The sequence below is a fragment of the Protomyctophum parallelum genome (assembly GCF_964188405.1).
Source record: "Protomyctophum parallelum genome assembly, chromosome: 18".
NCBI classification, from domain to species: domain Eukaryota; kingdom Metazoa; phylum Chordata; class Actinopteri; order Myctophiformes; family Myctophidae; genus Protomyctophum; species Protomyctophum parallelum.
In genome coordinates this window covers 14,634,874-14,644,209 of record NC_139716.1, presented here as the reverse complement: position 1 = coordinate 14,644,209, position 9,336 = coordinate 14,634,874, and positions in this window count along the sequence as shown.

Here is a 9,336-nt window from a genome sequence, read left to right as displayed (position 1 = left end):
GTGCCTCGGTGGCCCAACGGATAAGTCAGATGATATCCGTAGTATACCTAGTAGAAGTGTGCCGGTTCAAACCCGACATGCAGTGTTCAAATCACCAACACCTAGAGTAGGCGTGTCCCAGCGGTCTTTCTTTACTGTGCCACTTTGCTTTCCACACTTACATCAAATAGCACAAAAAAGCTGTGTAGTAGTATCCAGCAGTTAGCTCAGTGTGATGAGAGGCTGTCCTTGGGAGCCACAGGTCCAGGGTTCAAATCCCATATTAGTCATAACTGTGACACTTTGCTTTGCACACTGATTTCCAGAAGGACAACTTTAAAGCAGCCCAGAAATTCACCATGTTTGTGTGCCTCAGTGGCCCAACGGATAAGTCAGATGATATCAGTAGTATACCTAGTAGAAGTGTGCCGGTTCAAACCCGACATACGACATGCGGTGTTCAAATCACCAACACCTAGAGTAGGCGTGTCCCAGCGGTCTTTCTTTACTGTGACACTTTGCTTTCCACACTTACATCAAATAGCACAAAAAAGCTGTGTAGTAGTATCCAGCAGTTAGCTCAGTGTGATGAGAGGCTGTCCTTGGAAGCCACAGGTCCAGTGTTCAAATCCCACATTAGTCATAACTGTGACACTTTGCTTTGCACACTGATTTCCAGAAGGACAACTTTAAAGCAGCCCAGAAATTCACCATGTTTGTGTGCCTCGGTGGCCCAACGGATAAGTCAGATGATATCCGTAGTATACCTAGTAGAAGTGTGCCGGTTCAAACCCGACATGCGGTGTTCAAATCACCAACACCTAGAGTAGGCGTGTCCCAGCGGTCTTTCTTTACTGTGACACTTTGCTTTCCACACTTACATCAAATAGCACAAAAAAGCTGTGTAGTAGTATCCAGCAGTTAGCTCAGTGTGATGAGAGGCTGTCCTTGGGAGCCACAGGTCCAGTGTTCAAATCCCACATTAGTCATAACTGTGACACTTTGCTTTGCACACTGATTTCCAGAAGGACAACTTTAAAGCAGCCCAGAAATTCACCATGTTTGTGTGCCTCGGTGGCCCAACGGATAAGTCAGATGATATCCGTAGTATACCTAGTAGAAGTGTGCCGGTTCAAACCTGACATGCGGTGTTCAAATCACCAACACCTAGAGTAGGCGTGTCCCAGCGGTCTTTCTTTACTGTGACACTTTGCTTTCCACACTTACATCAAATAGCACAAAAAAGCTGTGTAGTAGTATCCAGCAGTTAGCTCAGTGTGATGAGAGGCTGTCCTTGGGAGCCACAGGTCCAGGGTTCAAATCCCACATTAGTCATAACTGTGACACTTTGCTTTGCACACTGATTTCCAGAAGGACAACTTTAAAGCAGCCCAGAAATTCACCATGATTGTGTGCCTCAGTGGCCCAGCGGATAAGTCAAATGATATCCGTAGTATACCTAGTAGAAGTGTGCCGGTTCAAACCCGACATACTCCTAGTAGGCGGTGATGGTTCAAATCACTGACACTTAGAGTAGGAGTGGCCCAGTGGATAAATCAGATGATATCCATAGCCCGCACCTAGTACAAGGTGCGGGGTTCAGGTAGAGTAGGAGTGGCCCAGTGGATAAATCAGATGATATCCATAGCCCGCACCTAGTACAAGGTGCGGGGTTCAGGTAGAGTAGGAGTGGCCCAGTGGATAAATCAGATGATATCCATAGCCCGCACCTAGTACAAGGTGCGGGGTTCAGGTAGGAGGAGAGTAGCATGGGCAGGTAGGAGGAGAGTAGCGTGGGCAGGTAGGAGGAGATTAGTGGGGTCAGGTAGGAGGAGAGTAAGGTGGTCAGGTAGGTGGGGGGTCAGGTAGGAGGAGAGCAGGGTGGTCAGGTAGGAGGACAGTAGCCTGAGGCGGAGTTCAGTCAGTAGGAAAGGGGAGTGGCCAGGCAGCGGGAGAGTAGGAAGGGGAGGGGCCAGGCAGGGGGAGAGTAGGAAGGGGAGGGGCCAGGCAGGAGGAGAGTAGGAAGGGGAGGGGCCAGGCAGGAGGAGAGTAGGAAGGGGAGGGGCCAGGCAGGAGGAGGGCAGGAAGGCAAGGGGCCAGGCAGTAGCAGAGTAGGAAGGGGAGGGGGCAGGCAGGGGGAGAGTAGGAAGGGGAGGGGCCAGGCAGGGGGAGAGTAGGGTGGGGCCTGGCAGGAGGAGAGTAGGAAGGGGAGGGGCCTGGCAGGAGGAGAGTAGGAAGGGGAGGGGCCAGGCAGGGGGAGAGTAGGAAGGGGAGGGGCCAGGCAGGGGGAGAGTAGTGAGGGGAGGGGCCAGGCAGGGGGAGAGTAGTGAGGGGAGGGGCCAGGCAGGGGGAGAGTAGGGAGGGGAGGGGCCAGGCAGGGGGAGAGTAGGGAGGGGAGGGGCCAGGCAGGGGGAGAGTAGGGAGGGGAGGGGCCAGGCAGGGGGAGAGTAGGGAGGGGATGCAGGGAAGGCAGAGGGGGTCTTCCTGATTTTTTTTATGATTTTTTTTTTTTTTTTTTTTTTTTAATTTTTAATTTAGAAAATTATAAAAAAAATCAGGAAGACCCCCCCTGCCTCCCCTCCCCCTGCCTGGCCCCTCCCTTTCCTACTCTCCCCCTGCCTGGCCCCTCCCCTCCCTACTCTCCCCCTGCCTGGCCGCTCCCCTCCCTACTCTCCCCCTGACTGGCCCCTCCCCTCCCTACTCTCCCCCTGCCTGCCCCCCCCCTCCCTACTCTCCCCCTGCCTGGCCCCTCCCCTGCCTGGCCCCTCCCCTACTCTACTCCTGCCTGGCCCCTCCCCTTCCTACTCTCCTCCTGCCTGGCCCCTCCCCTTCCTACTCTCCGCCTGCCTGGCCCCTCCCCTTCCTACTCTCCTCCTGCCAGGCCCCTCCCCTTCCTACTCTCCTCCTGCCTGGCCCCACCCTACTCTCCCCCTGGCTGGCCCCTCCCTTTCCTACTCTCCCCCTGCCTGCCCCCTCCCCTTCCTACTCTCCTGCCTGGCCCCTCGCCTACCTGCTCTCCTCCTGCCTGGCTCCTCCCCTTCCTACTCTCCTCCTGCCTGGCCCCTCCCCTCCCTACTCTCCTCCTGCCTGGCCCCTCCCCTTCCTACTCTACTCCTGCCTGGCCCCTCCCTACTCTCCCCCTGCCTGGCCCCTCCCCTTCCTACTCTCCCCCTGCCTGGCCCCTCCCCTTTCCTACTGACTGAACTCCGCCTCAGGCTACTGTCCTCCTACCTGACCACCCTGCTCTCCTCCTACCTGAACCCGACTCTCCTCCTACCTGACCACCTTTCTCTCCTCCTACCTGACCCCCCACCTACCTGACCACCTTACTCTCCTCCTACCTGACCCCACTAATCTCCTCCTACCTGCCCACTCTACTCTCCTCCTACCTGCCCACGATACTCTCCTCCTACCTGAACCCCGCACCTTGTACTAGGTGCGGGCTATGGATATCATCTGATTTATCCACTGGGCCACTCCTACTCTACCTGAACCCCGCACCTTGTACTAGGTGCGGGCTATGGATATCATCTGATTTATCCACTGGGCCACTCCTACTCTAAGTGTCAGTGATTTGAACCATCACCACCTACTAGGAGTATGTCGGGTTTGAACCGGCACACTTCTACTAGGTATACTACGGATATCATTTGACTTATCCGCTGGGCCACTGAGGCACACAATCATGGTGAATTTCTGGGCTGCTTTAAAGTTGTCCTTCTGGAAATCAGTGTGCAAAGCAAAGTGTCACAGTTATGACTAATGTGGGATTTGAACACTGGACTTGTGGCTCCCAAGGACAGCCTCTCATCACACTGAGCTAACTGCTGGATACTACTACACAGCTTTTTTGTGCTATTTGATGTAAGTGTGGAAAGCAAAGTGTCACAGTAAAGAAAGACCACTGGGACACGCCTACTCTAGGTGTTGGTGATTTGAACACCGCATGTCGGGTTTGAACCGGCACACTTCTACTAGGTATACTACGGATATCATCTGACTTATCCGTTGGGCCACCGAGGCACACAAACATGGTGAATTTCTGGGCTGCTTTAAAGTTGTCCTTCTGGAAATCAGTGTGCAAAGCAAAGTGTCACAGTTATGACTAATGTGGGATTTGAACACTGGACCTGTGGCTCCCAAGGACAGCCTCTCATCACACTGAGCTAACTGCTGGATACTACTACACAGCTTTTTTGTGCTATTTGATGTAAGTGTGGAAAGCAAAGTGTCACAGTAAAGAAAGACCACTGGGACACGCCTACTCTAGGTGTTGGTGATTTGAACACTGCATGTCGGGTTTGAACCGGCACACTTCTACTAGGTATACTACGGATATCATCTGACTTATCCGTTGGGCCACCGAGGCACACAAACATGGTGAATTTCTGGGCTGCTTTAAAGTTGTCCTTCTGGAAATCAGTGTGCAAAGCAAAGTGTCACAGTTATGACTAATGTGGGATTTGAACACTGGACCTGTGGCTCCCAAGGACAGCCTCTCATCACACTGAGCTAACTGCTGGATACTACTACACAGCTTTTTTGTGCTATTTGATGTAAGTGTGGAAAGCAAAGTGTCACAGTAAAGAAAGACCGCTGGGACACGCCTACTCTAGGTGTTGGTGATTTGAACACCGCATGTCGTATGTCGGGTTTGAACCGGCACACTTCTACTAGGTATACTACTGATATCATCTGACTTATCCGTTGGGCCACTGAGGCACACAAACATGGTGAATTTCTGGGCTGCTTTAAAGTTGTCCTTCTGGAAATCAGTGTGCAAAGCAAAGTGTCACAGTTATGACTAATGTGGGATTTGAACCCTGGACCTGTGGCTCCCAATGACAGCCTCTCATCACACTGAGCTAACTGCTGGATACTACTACACAGCTTTTTTGTGCTATTTGATGTAAGTGTGGAAAGCAAAGTGCTTTTTTGTTTGTTTGCTTGTAAGTGACAAATCCAGAATGTATTTTTCAATGTATTGTTAGTTCTTAAACAAAAACTCATACAGTTCATCCCACAGTGAGATCAGCTTGAGAGTCATACGGTTGTCTGTACCTCATTTCAACTGCCGAATCACAGGTTTGAACCAGGAACCTTCAGATCTACAGTCTAACGCTCTCCCAACTGAGCTATTACAGCTTGCAAGTAACACATCCAGTATTTATTTTTACATTGACTGTTGCTTGTTACTTCTTAAACAAAAAAACTCATAAAGTTTTTCACCCAGTGAGATCAGCCTAAGAGTCGTAGGATTTTCTGTACCTCATTTCAACTGCCGAAAGCCTGGATTGAACCAGGGACCTTTAGATCTTCAGTCTAATGCTCTACCAAATGCGCTAATTTGGCTTGTAAGTGTCACATCCAGAATATATTTTTCAATTGATTGTTAGTTCTTAAACAAATAAACTCATACAGTTTTCCCCCAGTGAGATCAGCCTGGGAGTCATATGGTTTTCTGTACCTCATTTGACCTGCTGAAAACCGGTTCCATTTGTACACTGTCAAAGTAACTAACTTAATACTATCAACATCTATCTATTCTATAGTCCCTCTACAACAGTGGTTCCCAAACCAAGGACCCCCACATTTACACTTTATTAACCTGTGGAACCGGAACCTGAACCTGAACCTGAACCTAACCCTAACCCTAACCCTAACCCTAACCCTAACCCTAACCCCATAAGAGAAGATTGTTACAGATCTAGCAGTGATCTAGAATGATCAATTATATTAATAAAACGTCAAAAACTGTGAAAATGAAGAAAATGAAGTTGAAGAATCACTATAAATCTAAAACAGGTCAGAGTATTTCATCCAATTATAAACAAGGAAGTGGTCCGGGTCTGCGACCATTTGATTGGAGGAGACAATGTAAGGATCCTAGGATTGGCTGAAGGCAGACCGATCTGATTGGCCAAGGAATCTGTCAATCAGAATGATTGGCACGTCAAAAACCACGACAGCACCCTAACTCAGTTACCTATTGCTATCTGCAACAACAGTCTTCCTTTGCCTGTGAGTTAGAGTTTGGAGTTGGATTTTGGCTGATATTTTGTAATCCTCCAAATCATGAAGTACACATGTATGTCTTCCAAACCTATGAACTATAGTATGTCTTTTTTTATCCTTCAAAATCATGAAAAACAACATATTATAGTAAGTCTTCCGAAACTATATACAGTTTTCTGTAACTCATTTCAACTACCGAAACCCAGGATTGAACTAGGGACGTTTAGATCTTCAGTCTAATGCTCTTCCAACTGAGCTATTTCGGCTTGTAAGTGACACATCCAGAATGTATTTTTCAATGTAGTGTTATTTCTTAAACATAAACTCATAAAGTTCATCCCGCAGTGAGATCAGCTTGAGGGTCATACGGTTGTCTGTACCTCATTTCTACTGCAGACTCACCATCTCCCGATCATGTGGCAGCGTTCTAACACACTGAGCCACTGGCTCGAGACAATTCACAATGCTTTTTTGTTTGTTTTCTTCTTCTGAAATTGGTCTTGAAAATAAAGAATTATTTGGGGTTTGAACTAACCATCTCCCACGCATGTGGACAGTGTTCTAACACACTGAGCCACTGGCTCCAGACAATTCACACTGCTTTTTTGTTTGTTTGCTTGTAAGTGACAAATCCAGAATGTATTTTTCAATGTATTGTTAGTTCTTAAACATAAACTCATACAGTTCATCCCACAGTGAGATCAGCTTGAGAGTCATACGGTTGTCTGTACCTCATTTCAACTGCCGAATCTCAGGTTTGAACCAGGAACCTTCAGATCTACAGTCTAACGCTCTCCCAACTGAGCTATTACGGCTTGCAAGCAACACATCCAGTATTTATTTTTACATTGACTGTTACTTGTTACTTCTTAAACAAAAAAACTCATAAAGTTTTTCACCCAGTGAGATCAGCCTAAGAGTCATAGGATTTTCTGTACAGCATTTCAAGTGCCGAAAGCCTGGATTGAACCAGGGACCTTTGGATATTCAGTCTAATGCTCTACCAACTGAGCTATTTCGGCTTGTAAGTGTCACATCCAGAATATATTTTTCAATGTATTGTTAGTTCTTAAACAAAAACTCATACAGTTTTCCCCCAGTGAGATCAGCCTGGGAGTCATACGGTTTTCTGTACCTCATTTGACCTGCTGTAAACCGGTTCCATTTGTACACTGTCAAAGTAACTAACTTAATACTATCAACATCTATCTATTCTATAGTCCCTCTACAACAGTGGTTCCCAAACCTTTTCTTGTCAAGGACCCCCACATTTACACTTTATTAACCTGTGGAACCTGAACCTGAACCTAACCCTAACCCTAACCCTAACCCTAACCCTAACCCTAACCCCATAAGAGAAGATTGTTACAGATCTAGCAGTGATCTAGAATGATCAATTATATTAATAAAACGTCAACAACTGTGAAAATGAAGAAAATGAAGTTGAAGAATCACTATAAATCTAAAACAGGTCAGAGTATTTCATCCAGTTATAAACAAGAAAGTGGTCCGGGTCTGCGACCATTTGATTGGAGGAGACAATGTAAGGAGCCCTAGGATTGGCTGAAGGCAGACCGATCTGATTGGCCAAGGAATCTGTCAATCAGAATGATTGGCACGTCAAAAACCACGACAGCACCCTAACTCAGTTACCTATTGCTATCTGCAACAACAGTCTTCCTTTGCCTGTGAGTTAGAGTTTGGAGTTGGATTTTGGCTGATATTTTGTAATCCTCCAAATCATGAAGTACACATGTATGTCTTCCAAACCCATGAACTATAGTATGTCTTTTTTTATCCTTCAAAATCATGAAAAACAACATATTATAGTAAGTCTTCCGAAACTATATACAGTTTTCTGTAACTCATTTCAACTGCCGAAACCCAGGATTGAACTAGGGACGTTTAGATCTTCAGTCTAATGCTCTTCCAACTGAGCTATTTCGGCTTGAAAGTGACACATCCAGAATGTATTTTTCAATGAATTGATATTTCTTAAACATAAACTCATAAAGTTCATCCCGCAGTGAGATCAGCTTGAGAGTCATACGGTTGTCTGTACCTCATTTCTACTGCAGACTCACCATCTCCCGATCATGTGGCAGCGTTCTAACACACTGAGCCACTGGCTCGAGACAATTCACAATGCTTTTTTGTTTGTTTTCTTCTTCTGAAATTGGTCTTGAAAATAAAGAATTATTTGGGGTTTGAACTAACCATCTCCCAAGCATGTGGACAGTGTTCTAACACACTGAGCCACTGGCTCCAGACAATTCACACTGCTTTTTTGTTTGTAAGTGACAAATCCAGAATGTATTTTTCAATGTATTGTTAGTTCTTAAACATAAACTCATACAGTTCATCCCACAGTGAGATCAGCTTGAGGGTCATACGGTTGTCTGTACCTCATTTCAACTGCCGAATCACAGGTTTGAACCAGGAACCTTCAGATCTACAGTCTAACGCTCTCCCAACTGAGCTATTACAGCTTGCAAGTAACACATCCAGTATTTATTTTTACATTGACTGTTACTTGTTACTTCTTAAACAAAAAAACTCATAAAGTTTTTCACCCAGTGAGATCAGCCTAAGAGTCGTAGGATTTTCTGTACCTCATTTCAACTGCCGAAAGCCTGGATTGAACCAGGGACCTTTAGATCTTCAGTCTAATGCTCTACCAAATGCGCTAATTTGGCTTGTAAGTGTCACATCCAGAATATATTTTTCAATTGATTGTTAGTTCTTAAACAAATAAACTCATACAGTTTTCCCCCAGTGAGATCAGCCTGGGAGTCATATGGTTTTCTGTACCTCATTTGACCTGCTGAAAACCGGTTCCATTTGTACACTGTCAAAGTAACTAACTTAATACTATCAACATCTATCTATTCTATAGTCCCTCTACAACAGTGGTTCCCAAACCAAGGACCCCCACATTTACACTTTATTAACCTGTGGAACCGGAACCTGAACCTGAACCTAACCCTAACCCTAACCCTAACCCTAACCCTAACCCTAACCCTAACCCTAACCCTAACCCCATACGAGAAGATTGTTACAGATCTAGCAGTGATCTAGAATGATCAATTATATTAATAAAACGTCAATACTGTGAAAATGAAGAAAATGAAGTTGAAGAATCACTATAAATCTAAAACAGGTCAGAGTATTTCATCCAGTTATAAACAAGGAAGTGGTCCGGGTCTGCGACCATTTGATTGGACGAGACAATGTAAGGAGCCCTAGGATTGGCTGAAGGCAGACCGATCTGATTGGCCAAGGAATCTGTCAATCAGAATGATTGGCACGTCAAAAACCACGACAGCACCCTAACTCAGTTAC